The sequence below is a fragment of the Cupressus sempervirens genome, chromosome 7, assembly GCF_028749045.1.
Source record: "Cupressus sempervirens isolate cs-2001-9-10 chromosome 7, ASM2874904v1, whole genome shotgun sequence".
NCBI classification, from domain to species: Eukaryota; Viridiplantae; Streptophyta; class Pinopsida; order Cupressales; family Cupressaceae; genus Cupressus; species Cupressus sempervirens.
Genome location: NC_143124.1, coordinates 494,068,477 through 494,085,514, shown reverse-complemented (window position 1 = coordinate 494,085,514; position 17,038 = coordinate 494,068,477). Strand labels below are relative to the sequence as shown.

Sequence of the window (17,038 nt, the reverse complement as noted above, 5' to 3'; positions counted from 1 at the left end):
CAAAAAGCTTTAACTTTCAGCTTGTGTGAGGACATAGCCCCTTGTGCAGGCAAGTAGTGGATGCAAACCCATTGCTAGTGGAGATATTAGTTTAGGTGTCTCAATTTTTCTTACAGGTTCTTCTCTTGTTCTCCAATTTGACTATAAAATCTGTGTATAAGATTGGATTGTGGTTGGATGGTTATTGTATTGCTGTTGTATAATACAATAACATTTTAGAGGTTTTTTGGAAATTTCTAGTTATTATACTGCTAATGAATAGTGCAATAATATGCTTCCAGATTTGTTGCAAGGTTGTTGGTTTAGAACTTTGATTTGTACAAAATTTTCCTTATACTTGAGTCTTTAATATCATTTTGGAAAGAAAGATTTATTGGAGAGAGTTTGGGTTTATTTATTGTTTGTATTATCCATCTGCATGTGGATGTATTGTTGGGTGTGCTATTTAAGAGTGAGTTTGAGTAAATACCTATCTCAAATTTCATCTATTATTCATATTGTGGGTTATTTGTTAATGGGTCCATACTCTGAGACTTACATTTAAAAAGGAAAAGCAGAAAAAATGGATTCAGGATAGTACAGTGCTGGTTGGGTTTATTACAGTACTAGTTCAAGTCATTACATAATTAGTATGGTAAAATAGGACATAAGTTGAATGAATGATGACATATGAAAGATGCAACTGGTAGACATGATCCCAATATAGAACTATGTTATAGTTATTATCAACATGGACATAGCACTCATGAATGTTGAGATCTTGCAAATGAAGCTAGAGTACATAAATACTTCTACTACTATGACATGTATTGTCACGTGGAAAAAGACTATAGATTGAGTTTTGGATCATATCAGTCATCTCCTAGGAATAGGAGGTAGGTTTGCTTCACATGTAAAAATGATGGTCATGTCACATTGTAGTGCAAGTGGTGGATGCCACAACATAATCAAGAAAGCCCATGGAACAACACAAGGAAGGCATGCTATAGATGTCAGAAAATAGGTCATGTATTCAAGAACTATATGGAGAAGAAGAAACCTAGGAAGCACCATAATGGAAAAAAAGAAAAAGGCATGGCCACTAGTTTTGAGCAAGTCAATAAGAACTTCTCTAAAGAAAGGATCAAGAAAAGATCGAAGAATGCCAGAATAAAGATTGTATAAGTGGCAAGCTCAACAAAAGTAGTGAATCCTCCCAATCATGTTAAGCCAAGGAAAGCTTAACATGGGTTAGGAAAGAGAGGTAGCCTTGCATTGGTCCCCATAGATAAACCTGTAAGTCATGACTAGTGACTCAAAAGGAAGTTGTTGCATCACACCCAAAAGTGGAAGATAGGTTTTCAAAATATGACAGTTGGTTGGATTGTCAAAAGACATTTTTTGGAATAAGGAAGAGGTAGGTAAGTGATGAGGTTACCATTTGAAGGTCAACATCATTTTTTTTTATTAATCTATAAATGGGCATATTGAAAAGTAATTTTTTTAACTTTTTACAATCTTGAGATCATAAAGATCTTTGTTCGTGAAACCCTAAATGAAAAATTCTTTGTGCGAACTTTGACAAAAATATACCAATTGCTTTGAAACCCTAGGATCCACTTAAAGCAACTAATCAAAAGACATGACCAAAGCTCCAACTCACCATGACATAATAAAATAGTTTGTTTATTGTCAAAATGGTCAATGGATAGGATCTTGAGCCACATCTCTATGAGAAAATCTTGTTGAGTACCGAAAAGGAAATTAAGGGAGCCCTAACCTCACTCCCAATAAACATACTATTGCTAGAAGAAATCAATGACTATCTTAGAATCAAGATAGTAGAGCTAGGAGATCCAAAGATCAGAGAGATATAAGAAGAGATTCATGCAAAAGAAAAAGATGAGGATGATCTCAAAGAACTGGAAGACACAATGCTAGCTCATGCAATAGACATCCTTACTTTATTTAGAAATGAATGGGTGAGATTCATGCTCAGCCAAGTGCACAGTGAGTAAATGTCGATGTATAAGCCATACAAGGTCATCAAAGAGGTGATTGAGAAGGTGAAAGGGTTCAATAGAACTGAGGAGGATCTAAGCACTCGAAATAATACCATAGTAGAAGTGGAAAGATTGAACATATGTCATCATGATATGTTGAAAAGGTATAATTTACAACAAGGGTGATTACACACATGATCTACCAGTCTAATTAAGAAAATAGTGTGCCTACTATAGCAGTATAATGGGCATACCAGATAATGGTAAATAAAACCAAGTTGGATCTCAACATTTGGTTACATGGGAAGATGATACAAAGTCTTGAGAAGATTAAGATGGACAGTGTTGCACACTTATTCAAGTTTGGAGCAATACTGGTAAGCACATTTTTCTAGCTTAGGAGCAAGTACCCTAGTTCTAAATAGTTCCAATGGAAGTCAAAGAGTAGTGTCATTTCTCAGATAACGAGCATGGACAATAGATCAAGAAGTAAGGGCCTAGAAAATATTTAAAACTACTTCAATAAATTCCAACTGGATATGTTGAAAAGGAGGAGAATACCCATCAACTTGATATATGACTACAAAGGAAGCATTTACTTCTTAGCTAGTATAGACAACTACATAGTATAGGAAGTCAAACCAAGAAATCACTAGTTAAACCAAGAAATCACTAGTTGACTAAGTTTCCTTATGAGGTTAAAGAAGGTCCAACAAGAAGCCTCATTACAAAGTTACTGAAGAAACCTATTGATAAAGATAAACAAAGGTTCAACACAATTGAGGAGATGAAGAAAAAGATAATAAAACAAGAAGTAGAAGCTTCAAAAGAAGTGAAGAAAAATAATAATAATAAAGGCACAAGATGAGCTGAGAAACAAGAAGAGGAAGAGACATCCCAAGAAAGTGGAGAAAGTCTACAATCTGATATAGAAGAAAGATCCTCACCAGTCATTGATTCAAAAGAAGAAGAAGAGGCAAGAAGAAGGAAGAAACTGACAAAAACCAAGCCTTCAATAGTGGAGGCTTACAAGAGGAAAGGTATGATGAAAGAAAAGAGGAAACCTCCTACTCAGTTGGAGGAAGAGCAACAAGAAGAAGAATTAGATATAAAAATCCTTGAATCTACAAAATATGGTAACAAAATTTCACTCCAAAGTATTATTGATGATATTTAAAATAATGGAAATTAGTATATTGTTAGAGATAGATTTTTGAATTTCAATAAGACAAATCATACACGCTATACTAGTAAGCTTGGGAGTGTTCAATAGAACACTAATAGAGCTAGAGTGACAAGTTCTAGAGGAACTATTTGAGATAATCAAGGAGAAATGGTCCAAGGCCATAGTGGAATGGAAGGGTATGCTAAATCAAGTCCTTACAAATATAAGACCCTATTTGAGAAAAAAAAGATATCATGGATCTTGTAGATTCATGTAGGAAGAATACCAACACACCATAGAACATCATACTAATAACTATAGGGTTGAAGAGAGATGCATTTGCAAATGCAAAGAAATTTTTGTCTCATCTATAAGAACAAGAGAAGGAAATAATTGATAATGATGAAGGTTGATGATAGGAAGATGAAGAAACATAAAAGGGAAAAGGAAAAATTAGGACAAGAGGTCCAAGAAGTGCAATGAAGAAGATAATAGAATAGTCTACTGTACATGTCAAACAAAAGACTCAAATTAGTGAAGACTTCAACAAGGAGCCCAAGGAAATTAGAGAGATGTAACAGGTCTCAACTGCACCATCTGCTACAATAAAGTAACACAAAGATGATACCCAGATTGCCAAAGAACAACTAAGTGTCATTGATGTGACCAAGGGGAGAGAAGAAGTAGAATGAGGCATAACCAGTCACAAGGGAGCAACCAGACAAGAAGAGAAGGGAGAAGCAATAGAGGAAGAGGAAATAGGTAATTTGATGGATGATAATCAATTACCTACATTGGAAATTCACAATGATGTAGGACAAGGACATGAAGATGAAATAGGTTGAATGCAAAGGTAGGAAACACGTTGAACACAAAGGAAGGAAACCTTGTAATCCACACAACCACATGAGACAACAAAAATTGAGCTATCATTGACACCATCCAAGGGAAAAAGGAGTGAAGAAGGCTAAGAAAATAAAAATATATTGAGAAGAATTGGGAAGCAAGATGAAGAGCAAGGGGATAGAGGAATCCCAAGAACTAGTAGGGTTTGCCACATTAGAAGATGAGGGAGCACTCTATGATACTAATGTGACCAAAGATGCCAAAATAAAAGAACTCATAGTAAGAGTCAATGAGATGAGTAAGTGAACAAAATGGATGAAATCAAAAGAGATGAGAAAATATACTTGACTGACCAAGAGATACAAGAAGATGAAGTAGAACAACAGGAGGTATGAACAAACAACTGCATTGGTTGACATTCATGATATTTTGAATGGACTTGTTAAAGGGGAATCCTATAATGAGGATGATAATCTTATTAGTAAAATAAAAAATGTTATATGACACCTTCACAACAAGGTAGTCAAGTTCCCAAGGATAGTAGAACAACATATTCCATTGAGACCTTGTGAATAGGAAAATAAACTTATATTAGGAAAGAAAGGAGAACTAATGTCACTCAAGCATGAGATGTTGGAAGCCTCGAAAGACATAACCATAGTGATTTAGAAGTTGAACATGACACATAGGTGATCTTGAGCAAAAAATGACAAAGGATCAACAAGAATTTGATAAAGATGTGCATGCATATGATCCACTCTCGTGATCAACAACATAGCATATCACAAAATCTTAGGATACAATATATCTAGTACATCAATTGTGAGCAAAAAAAGAGAAATGAGCTATCAAACTTATGGAGCTTCAATGATTCTTAACTCTAATGATTGGAGCCATTAGTGTAGAGCTGAAGAGAGTAGATGATTAATTACCATGTCACCAACAATGATAGATGAAGTAATTTGCAAGAAATTGACAGAACTAAGGAGTGCAATACTCCCACTCAAAGACTTGAAGGAGTCACGAGAAACTCTTTTGAATTCAACTAGAAAAAAATACAAGGATATTTTTGGAAAGTTGTAGTGGATATGGCACATAGAGATTGCCATCATAGAAAGAGAAGGAAAGTAGAACATAACACCCATCGATACCCTAGACCTTCCCATTATCATTGATGACAAAAAAGGGGAGATATATATTTGAGATACAATGGGGGAGAATACATGAGACATATACAAATGATAAAAGGGGGAGTATATGTGAGATGAACAAGATGGAAAACAAAAATGAAGACACTCAAGAAAAAAGAAGGAGATCCAAAGAGAATAAAGAATAAATAGGCAATCTGATAGGGGGAAGAGACTTGAAAAAGTCTAAGGCCATAAACATGTAGTATGAACATGCATGCATGGAGACATGTTAAAGTCTCAACCCAAGAGTCTTGTTAACTTATGAGAATTACAAAAGGTTTTTCCATCAATGAAAAATGGGGAGACTGTTGGACTAAGATACATCAAACAAGAAAGTGGTGAGCGAAGAACTCAAGCATTGCATTAGTAGAGTGTGTTGTCATTGATTGGAAACTAGTTAACAAGAAGTTATAAAGCATTGCAAGTGCAAGTGCCAGTAGACCAACATATTGGTCAAGACATAAAAATGAAAGAAAACCATAAAAGAAGAATGATTGTATCACAATCACCATTGATGTGATGATAGAAGAGAAGGTCTGAATGCAACAAGACATGCATAAGAGAAAAATGACAAAATATGGCTGAAGTACGTAAGGTCCCATGTTTAGTTGTAGACTTGTAGATGACCTACCTAGCGTTTAAGCCTAAACATCTATGGATAACTAGTCATGGGTGTTGTGTGACTATGCTCACTGTGTATTTCAAAATTCAATTTACAGTTTGACTGGGATAACTTTAGGATAATTTGTGGATGATTCTATATACAGTATCGAATGCTGGTGCATTAAGTTTCTCAAATTCGTTTCCTTCACCCTTAATATAAATTTGGGATTGGTGTCCTTCATTTCAATTTGTTGTGCTGATAGTTTTTTGTCCAAATCTAGTCTGCCAAATAGTGTTCATGTCTTAACTCTTATGTGCCAATAAAAGTTTTAAAACTCTAAATTAACATGAATGCTAACATTTCAGACCCTTGGCATCTACATAGTGGACTTAATCAACTATAACCTACTGGAGGGATGAAATAACATTTTTTTTACACATTGAATAATGTAAGTGACTCTGCCACTATCCGTAGTTTTTTTCCATTTTGTTCCAACGTCATTCATTTGCCCCAGTTACAAGTGTATAAAGCTTGTCTACAAACAGTTTAGTCCACAAGATGATTAAGCATTGACAAGAGCCATTTCAATTAGTAAAGAAGATGAAAATATAAGTGAATCAGTAGAGCATATGAAAACTTGATCCCCTTATCATGTACACCATATTATAGCAAAAAAAATGGTATAAAGGGAGCATAATTAATGTGTTACCAGTTCTTACAAGATCAAACATGTTTGGTTTAAAATCTAAATGTGGGCTTGACAGACAAAATTGGCAAGTTTTAACCCAAACAAAAAAGTTTCCTGTTTGTCTGCCATATTACTTTTGTTACACAAAGATTGTACTGAAATCACAATCTATCTATTTTTGTACAACAACAAAAACCATACAAAGGAGGGTATCTATGTAGTGCTCAGAGGAATGGAAAACCATTCGCTGGTTTAAATAGCATAAAAGATTCTTTAGAAAGGTAGGTATAGACAATTTGGGGACAAATATATTCATTTACTATTTTTTGGTTTTAATTTCAATTTGGAAGTTAGTTTTAGTTGTTTGAAACTCTACAACTGATACTTGTAGTCATTGAACATTTGGTTTCTATACATATATATACATAATACATATACATTAACAAAGAGTTTATTGAAATTTTTATTAATCCTATTTAGTTGCTTTCATGTGAAAATTTCAATTCAGTTCTAACCTTATGCAAAAGTGTTCTATAATGTATATGATGATTACCTTATCTTATGAACATTTAAAATTTCTTATAATTTTCCCTATTTTCTTAATTACAATCTTCTACATCTTGAAAACTCAAAAAAGACCTACATCCCTTGTTGTCCCTATCCCTCAAATTTGGTGTGAAATAATTTATGAACCCTAATTATTCTTTATATAATGAATTCTAAGGAAAAAGAATAGTCTTAAATGCAAGGGATAAAATTAATTAAACAACTATTTGCATGATGTTTTGGAAAAAAACCATTACAGAGGAAATTATGACTACATACCATTCCCAATAGCCATAGTTCCAAGGGCATGCCATGTGTAGTTGGGTGCCTTGGCAACAAACTCAAATGTGCAGTAGTTGTTTCCCTCATCTATGTTCTGCATCATAGCATTATAATGTCAGTTGTGTGTTGCACCATAGTATTATAATGTTAAAAATAGTATGGCAGTATCATGATGTCAAAGATTAAATAATAAGTTTCTGGGTGGCATATATTTTAGGGTTTATTTATTTTAGTGTTGCCAAAGGCACCATTCCTTACAATCAACATCCTCCATTATTTTTTGTAAGAAATGAACTTTGATAATGGGTATATTATATGAATATGATTGAACAATCACTCAATGAACAAATTTATAAGATAGAATATGAGAGAATGAATTGAGAATCAAACTACATGGTAGAAACAAAATATAGCACAAACCCCAAGTTGCAGCAAGCATTAAAAACAAGAATTTGAAATCTAAGACTAAAACAAACCCCACATGCTATAAGCATAACTTTTCATTGGCATTTATGGAAGATGTTAAAATCCATCTCATAATACTTGAGAGAAGAAAACAATTACAAAAATATAAGAACAAGGATACAAAGAAAATTCTTTTCGTAACTAAAAAATCCCTACAATAATATAAATTTATTTTTGATCTCATTTTTTTTAAGAAGAGGGGGAGGAGTATGTTACTAATTTAGAAAGCCCTTGACGATCTCTCCATGGAGTCGACTAGAATTCTAAATTGCCATTTGTCAAACTTCAACAACATTGAGGCCATCTCAGAATTAGCTTACACATATTGTCCTTTCCACTTTCTATGATAGGAATTTTCTCATTTCAAAAAAGAAGTGTGCAAGAATGACAAACTATATGAATATCAGAATATAGCTGCTACAAATATACAAGATGTCCAAATAGAGAAGCCATCAAAAAGTGATCAAAATTAGACCATTAGAAGTATGTTCAATACCAATTTTAACATGTCTTATTTTCAAAAAGTGGGTGTCCAAAATCTATTTCATTAAATCCTTCTTAAACTTTCTATGGAGTACCTTTTGCTTTTTATATGGAGTACCTTTCACTTTTCATATCATATTTTAAAATATTGAGAGTATACTTGGTGGCATTTGACCTTGGCTCAATATCATCATCACAAGGTTTGTTGTTGTATCAATCTCAAATATATTCTAGAATATCCATAGCTACTTTTGCTTCTAAAATGGTTTCGAGTTGTGAAGAAGATATTGATGAATCTTTTGTCACTTTGTCCATACACTTCAAATTAGTGCAATCATAAACAAGATTTATCAATCTTCTAGACAACCATAGTCCCCTATCAGACTGAATACACTCAAACTAGCTTCAATTCCTTTCACAAGCCCGTGAACTTGCTCCTTGGCTCAATAATCTAGAAGCAAGAACTATATCTCACAAGTGTCTACTCCTAAAGAGCTTCATCCATGTCAATAAACATCAACATCAATATGCAAGATGTCCTTGTGACTTGTATATTCAGATTCAATTCCCAATTTTACTTGCAATTTTAGGATGTGGTTAAGGTCCTGTAGTGGCTTCCTAAAGCTCACTTATCACTTAGTGATGTAGGACCATCATAGTGGTTGAACAATCTTCTATCACCTAAAAAGACTTTTCTTTCATTTTTTTTCTCAGTTTAGTTAGTTTACATGATGGACTAGTTTTGATATTTTGTTTGAAGTATACATTATGAGTTCTGCTATGTAGTTCGAGTTGTGTGTTTGGGAATCTAAGTAATCTAATATATTATTATGAAGGTTATTTTCATGCCTCTGATCTGGCATTAAACCTGATAGAGGAATTTTCTTAGGACACTATGATTTCACAATTTTCTCTCCTAATGTCAATAGTGAAATGATAGCAATTCATGATTACCATAACAGATCACAGGGAAACAGGATTGCTGCACATATATATCATACAACAATCACCTATCATACATCAATATGAGAAAAATCAAGTCTAGAAAATTCCCTATCATACATGATAAAAAAGTTCCGCTACAAAATCTTACCAAGAATAGAGAAAACAGTAAGAGAAGACACCCTATCATGTCTAGCACTTGTCATTAACAACATTGATGAAATAGTTTAAAGGAGGAGAATTAAATATTGTGCCACCCTTGAAAATAATAGTAAGCTTTGGTAATTAGAGTCTGGAAATACCTAAGACATTGAATCATAGATCAAATTATCTCTGTACAAATCTTATTCTCAGATACAATAGTCATTCTGAATGCTGCAAGGATTATCTGGTATTTAGGCTCTACAATATAGGTCAAGGTGGTGCCAAAATCAATGATAGTTCTCCCATTTCCCTGAACATCAATGCTCCAAATCTTGGGATGGATGGGAATAAGAACCCCATCAACAAAAACTTTCTTTATCCCAATGTAGTAAAAGGTCTCTATAAATATGTTCCTTAGAAAAGGAGAGTAGCTCATCAATTTCCTAAATGACTACCTCAATGGTGTCTACCCCAATATAAATTAACTTGTGTGGGGGGAGAAATAGTGTAGTCCACCAAGTAGTAAGAAGTTTTATTCCAACAAGTTTACCAAGTTGTGAGGTGACTAAAATAAGCCCCTTCCCCAACCCCATTACATAATATATTCCAACAAATGCTTAATCTATAAAACTAGGTCCTCAGATTTTAATCCCATAGCTAAATGCCACATTGGGGATTTTGGTACTCTCCCCTAAGCTTGCATTGAGTGTTATAGTCTCCATAGAGAAGATCCCAGTTCTATCAAGGTGATTTGCATAGATATGGTAAAATATGCATGAACGATGGATCCTTGTGCAATTACATGAAGAATTCAAGAGAGGAGAAACTAGTTGACAGACTGGTGCATAGTAATGTACTGGCATAAAACTTGATGAATGCCCTACAAAAAAGGTTGATCCAAGATTTATATGGAATTTCCCTTTACAAGTAGATCACTAATGGGTAAGTATATTTATTAAATTAATAGGAGTTACATTGACTTTTGTATATATTCTATATTAAATCTCAGGCTTATATTTATTTGTACATAATCGATGGTGCATTTTATCAAATCAACTTGGTTGATTACCTTTTAACTTGAAGGAGTCTATGCAGTAGGAAATGGGTCTTTCACAAAGTTTTAATTGAGGTTTGTGGAACTTTTCCAGAAGAGCTTCCTCTATGCTAGGTAGTAAGTATTATGCAATTAATATGGAATTATTTTTTTCCTTTGTAGTGCTTCTCCTCTACTAAACTCTATGTTATATTCAAGGAGTGCATGATGCTTGGTGTATATTGTAGGCCAAATGGTGATTCCTTGTTTCAAAGTATAATTTATTCAAAAGCTTGCTCTACCCAATTTATATAAGAATTGTCTCTGCACTATTGAGTAAGTATAATTTGTAGTTGATATGAGATTTATACTTTATAAGTTTATTGTCTTTCTTATATTACTATCTGTAATGAATTCTTCTTAAGTATTTTATTATCATCATAGATGCATTTTTCAAATGAAGTCAACTACCTTATATCATAGTAATTTGAACTCCATTTTAAGAGGAATTTGATAATTCAGATGACCTCCATCAACTTCTCTGAAGTGTATACATTTGCACTGTCTTCATAAGGTTTAAAATAGCAAAAGATAGAAATGGGAGCTCAAAGACCTCCAAAGCCTCTTGCAGCTATGAGGTAAGTATTGAAAGCTTCACTAACAGATTGAAGCACATATCCAATTTGAATGCTTTTATTATCATACACAATAATAGTTGGTATTAAATACACAGTAATAGTTGCAAACTTAAGAGACTTAGATACTTGTGCCTATCGACAACTTCAAATTCTTCAAGGAATTAACTTGTTTAAGTATATCACAATATTCCTAGATGTTGACTTGGTTTCTTAAACACCCAATTAACTGGCATGAGGATCTTTAAGACTGTAAGACAATACCATACTTCTAAAAATTTGGCTCAAATGCACAATACCCTACTTATTAGTCCTAACTCCTACTTGGTTCATAGACCTAACTCCTTTCCTTTTCCTCCAAGTTTTGGCTTTACTACTATGGCAAAGAAAGGGGTTTTTTTCACCTTGAGAGTCTTCAAAAACTCGTTCTCTCTAACCATCATCACACTAGATGCATGTTGGATCTCCTCCCTAATTATATTTTTGGTCATAAGTTGATAGGTGAGAGTTTTTTACCACCATCAAACATTCTACCTCACTCGTACCGAGAATTATCTGCCATCATGAAAGATATTGGAATGGAGTATCAAACAATACATGCATGTTTGAATGATCATATTATATATCATAAACAACATGAATTTGCAACATAATGCCCTATTTTTCATACTAGTAGATATCAATTAGATCAATTAACAAAAAAGGTGCCTTGCAAGGTTCTTCGGCATATTCTCATTATTCCATGTCTACAATTATTATTCAGGTGCAATAGCTTGGCACAATTTATGGATTACCATACATGCAATAGAAGTCAAGGTGACATTATGCGAATGCCTACAGATGGTTTAGTATTTAAGAAAATAGAGAAAAAATGGCCACGCTTTAAAGAAGAACCTCGTAATCTCAAGCTTTCATTGGTAGTAGATGGTGTCAATCCTTTTGGAGAGATGAGATCTACTTACTCAGTGTGGCCTATTTTTGTTATAAAAAATAGCATACCTCCTTGGTTGTCCATAAAGAGAGAGAACATAATGTTGACACTGATTGTTCCAAGTATTTTTTGATTTAATGGTCATCTAAATTAATTTATTATTACTAATCCATCAAAATGGTCATAATAATTATGTAATTTTTTTGTTCATTCAACTAGGTAAGTACCAAGTTAAAGATATCAATGTATATATTGAACCCTTTATCGATGAGTTGATGGTGTTATGGAATGGGGTTACTATGTATGACATCTTTAGACCAATTAGACAAAGACAATTTCAATTTTATGCAATGCTTGTATGGACAATACATGATGCCCCTGGGCTAACACATTTTTGTGGTATGTTCTCTTCTTAACACCTCTTTTTTGGTATGTTATAGTGACAACACAAAGTTAACACATTTAATCCAATTATACACGATCCTTGTAGGTCTTTAGAGAAAGGGAAAATTTTCATGTCCAATTTGTGGTCCAAAGACAAAATCTCATCATTCAAAAAGTTTAAGAAAGTAGGTGTTTGGTGAGAATAGACACTTTTTACACAGAAATCATAAGTATTGAATTATCAAAAAAACATCTTTTCAATGGGAAAGAAGAGACAACATCAAAGCCATAGAGAATGACACCTCATCTATGGAAGTTGGCATATAATAAAATAAATCGTCGAGGTAATGTCATTCCATCTGATCGTCTTTTTTTCAAGTTTATATTTTGATATTGTGTTTTGTTTATTAATGATGTAATTGATGCTTGGGAAGGTTGTCAAGGCATCAATGACCAACTTCCAAAAGGACTAAAAATTTATCCTACACAATTTACTAGGTTGCGATACTACAAGAAACTCCCAATTGTGCATTTGTTTGATCCTATGCATATTGGAAAGAATGTAATAGAGAAATTATGGAAAATCTTGGATGGAAGGCATGACAAAGACCAAATTGTCAAAACTTCTAGTGACATTGAAGAATCCAACCATGCAATGAAAAATGGCATTTGATCAAATAAAAATGGAGAGCAAATTGATACTAGTGTCCTTAGTTGGTTATTTTCAGAGCAACAGAGCAATGCTATAAAAGAAGTCATAAAAAAATATGATTTCCCACAAGATTTGTTGCGAACATAAACAATCTCATATCAAAGAAAAGTGAATTTGGGCTAGGGTTAAAAACACAAGACTGGCATACACTTATTAAGGTAATTCATGTTATTTTGTATTTACTATGTATTTGTATACTGCATGTAGTTTTAATTATATTCTTTTATAAAATATTGACAAAATCATTTTACAAATATTGCAGTATGTTCTACCTCTATCTCTCCCACAACACTTTGCCAACAATGTCAAACAAGTTATATATGATCTTGGAAAATACATGAGGTGGTTGTCATCTAAAGAAATCAATAAAGAAGATATAAAATATTGGAAGAGAAAAATTCCTCTTCTTATGTGTGAAATGCAAAATTGTCTACCTCCAAGTTTTTTCAATGCACAAGAACACTACCTCATACATCAAGTTGAGGAGATTGAATTGTGTGGACCTATACCAACTAGGTCAATGTGGATGGTTGAGAGGCACTTGAATTTTTTGAAAGGCTTGGTTTGATAGAGAGCACATCCTAAGGGTTCTATGGTGGAGGGATATATGGTATACTAGACCATGGTGTACATTAGTGAATATCTTCCTAAGTTTGCAGCAAAGATTCATGTAGATCGTATTTGAGATCCCAACTCAATTAAGAAATTCAAAGGGGAGTACTTGCTGGGAAAAGATAGATCGAGGAAAGTGAGAGGTAAATGCAAGATGTTATTGTAGTTAATTAGTTCTTATAAATCTTCAATATAAGTTATTTATAATTGGTGTATTTTTTTTATACAGGTGGTCGAGAGTGGGATGCTATACATTTGTATATTGTGAAAAATCTTGATTGGATGATAGTATGGATTGAACGATATCAACAAAATGGTTGCTCATTAACATGGGAAGGTGTTGCTTCATTGGTTACAGAAGCTCATCATAACGGAGATTCCAATGTTACATCGATGGTAGTTGATCTAGTATAGGGTTTAAGAGGTGGAGAGGTATGTAGAAATTTATTAATGATCATAACTCATGATGCAAATAATTTACACACGCTTCAAAAATTGCAATTCAAGCACCACAAAACTATGTACTATCATGGCCACAAATTTTACGTAAAAAGGTTGGATGACACAAAGAAAATTGGTGATTCTGGGATAACTATAGTTTCTGAGGTCACCAATATATCATCTAGAAATGACATACATCCTCAACAATCTCAAAATCAATACTATGGCATCTTAGATGATATAATTGAATACGAATTTACCTCCTTCAAAGTTTTTTATTCATTGTCAAATGGTACAGGTTACGACTAAGTCAAAATGATCCAAATAGAATAGTTATTCAACATGATAATGGATTTACAATAATTAATACAAGGTCATTTGAGCCAATTAGAGATGAGCCCTATGTTCTTCCAAGCCAATGTTAGCAAGTATTTTACTCAGTGATTCCACATAAATAGGGTTGGTCATTTGTTGTTAGACATGATCCAAGAGGAAGGTTGATAAAGTATAATGTTATGGAAGAAGAAGATATTGAAGATGATGAAGAAGTAGATGATGAAGATCAACATGATGGTGATGACGATGATGGTGATGATGATGATGATGATGATGATGATGATGATGATGGTGATGATGATGATGGTGATGGTGATGATAGTGATGATGATGGTGATGATGGCGATGATGATGGTGATGATGATGGTGATGATGGCGATGATGATGGCGATGATGATGATGATGATGATGATGATGATGATGATGATAATGAGGATGATGAAGAAGAAGATAATCAATGACTATAGACATCATCACCCCTTCTATTGACGATCTTGCATTCCATATATAAGGTAAATTTTTTCATGTTTACGATGTTGCATATTGTTCACATTGTCTTCTAAGTTATTTGTACCATACGTGTATCATGTAATTTTTAGCTAACTTAAGATAAATGATTAACATATGCAAGAAAAATGATTACATATTTATTGTGTTCAATTCTAATGATTACAACATATGTTATTTATAATTACCATTTTTTATATTGTGTCTGATTATGACCCTTTTTACAAATAGTTAGTTGACTACAAACATTGTCACCCCTTCTGTTGATGATCTTGCATTCCATATATAAGATAAATTTGTTCATGTTTATGATGTTGCATATTGTTCATGTTGTCTTCTAAATTATTTGTAACATATGTGTCTCATGTAATTTTTAGCTAACTTAAGATAAATGATTAACATATGCAAGAAATATGATTACATATTTATTGTGTTCAATTCTAATGATTACAACATATGTTATTTATAATTAATGTTGTTTATATTGTGTCTTATTATCACCCTTTTTGCAAACAATAAATTGACTACAAACATTGTCACCCCTTCTGTTGACGATCTTGCATTCCATATATAAGGTAAATTTGTTCATGTTTACGATGTTGCATATTGTTCATGTTGTCTTCTAAGTTATTTGTAGCATACATGTATCATGTAAATTATAGCTAACTTAAGATAAATGATTAACATATGCAAGAAATATGATTACATATTTATTGTGTTCAATTCTAATGATTACAACATATGTTATTTATAATTACCATTGTTTATATTGTGTTTGATTATCACCCTTTTTGCAAACAGTCAATTGACTATAGACATCATCACCCCTTTGGCCTGGATCATGCATAGTGACATGGATTAGCAAGTATAAGTCATTAAATAGACATAATTTTCTTATATTCTTCTTGTTTATCATTGACCACGTATGTTATAAATAGAAATATTATATAATGATATAATGTATACATAGACAAAGAAGGTCCGTATAGAAATATAATTGTATAATCACTTTCAACTTACTACATTTTATATCTCTCATGTATAGACAAGGAAGAACTGCACATATGAGTCACAACATGATTATTCTATATATATAATTTAAATATTATCAAATTTCCATTTGATGGATTGTAGGTGCCACCAAATAGGTACTCATTAGATCTATCTACATCAAATGAGGGAAATGAGGAAATGGTAGATGAAAACTCTACATGTAGTACAACTAAAATAGGGAGATCAACTAGAGGTCAAAAGATTAATTTTTTTTTTTTGATAAACGCATGCAATTTTTCCTTGCTAATGGGGGGTCATGTTCTTATGATGATGAGATCAAAGGCAACATCAAGGTGCCCTTTTAGTACACACTCATTGAGAAAGAATGAGTACCCAATGAGCTACCTCCAATTAACATAGATTTTGTCTTAATGAGAGGATATATATTGCATTGCTCCATCCTCATTAAATGGTTTGGGCCTATTTTCCATGGATGGGATAAAGGTATGTTACAAAAAAGTTGTTGAATTGTTCAAGTATGTTGGTCCATGTTATAATTACAGTGATTGAATGTGGATTGTTCGATATAAAAAAAAGTATGCATAGGTATGCACTATTAGCTAATTATATACAATAGAAAGAAAATGATCAAAGTAACAGATTTTCTGTGTACATTGATGGGAGACCAAAAGCAACAGGTAATATTGTAGGTTTTATAAATAGTATGTGAGCTTCCTCAACTAGTAAGAAACCCAATTGCATATTTGAGGCATGTGAGGGGAATGAAGTTTTTGTTTGTGCAATAAAATCAATAAGTGCAAGGGAAGAACTGCTAATAGATTACCATTTAAATCACATAGATACAAACAACGTTAGTATCATGAGGGTTGTAAGTACTATATATCATTTTTTTAATAAGTTTTTTTTTGTTGTCTATTGCTTTCAGTTAGCTGAAGTTTTTATGTTTAATCTTTGTGACAAGATGATATGGATACGATAGATGATAGAGGCGACAAGGATGCTACTCCCACCCATTCTTTAGCAAGGGTAAACCTTATTGAAAGTGTAAAAATTAGATAGTTGAAAAATATTATATTATTATATTATTTTATTTATG

The 17,038-nt window shown here is 32.9% G+C and overlaps 1 pseudogene; it reads right to left on the bottom strand.

Annotated features, from left to right (window-relative positions):
• Window positions 1-9,264: 9,264 nt before the first annotated feature.
• Window positions 9,265-16,956, bottom strand: LOC149547706 (aspartyl protease family protein 2-like; annotated as a pseudogene).
• Between the last annotated feature and the right edge of the window lie 82 nt (window positions 16,957-17,038).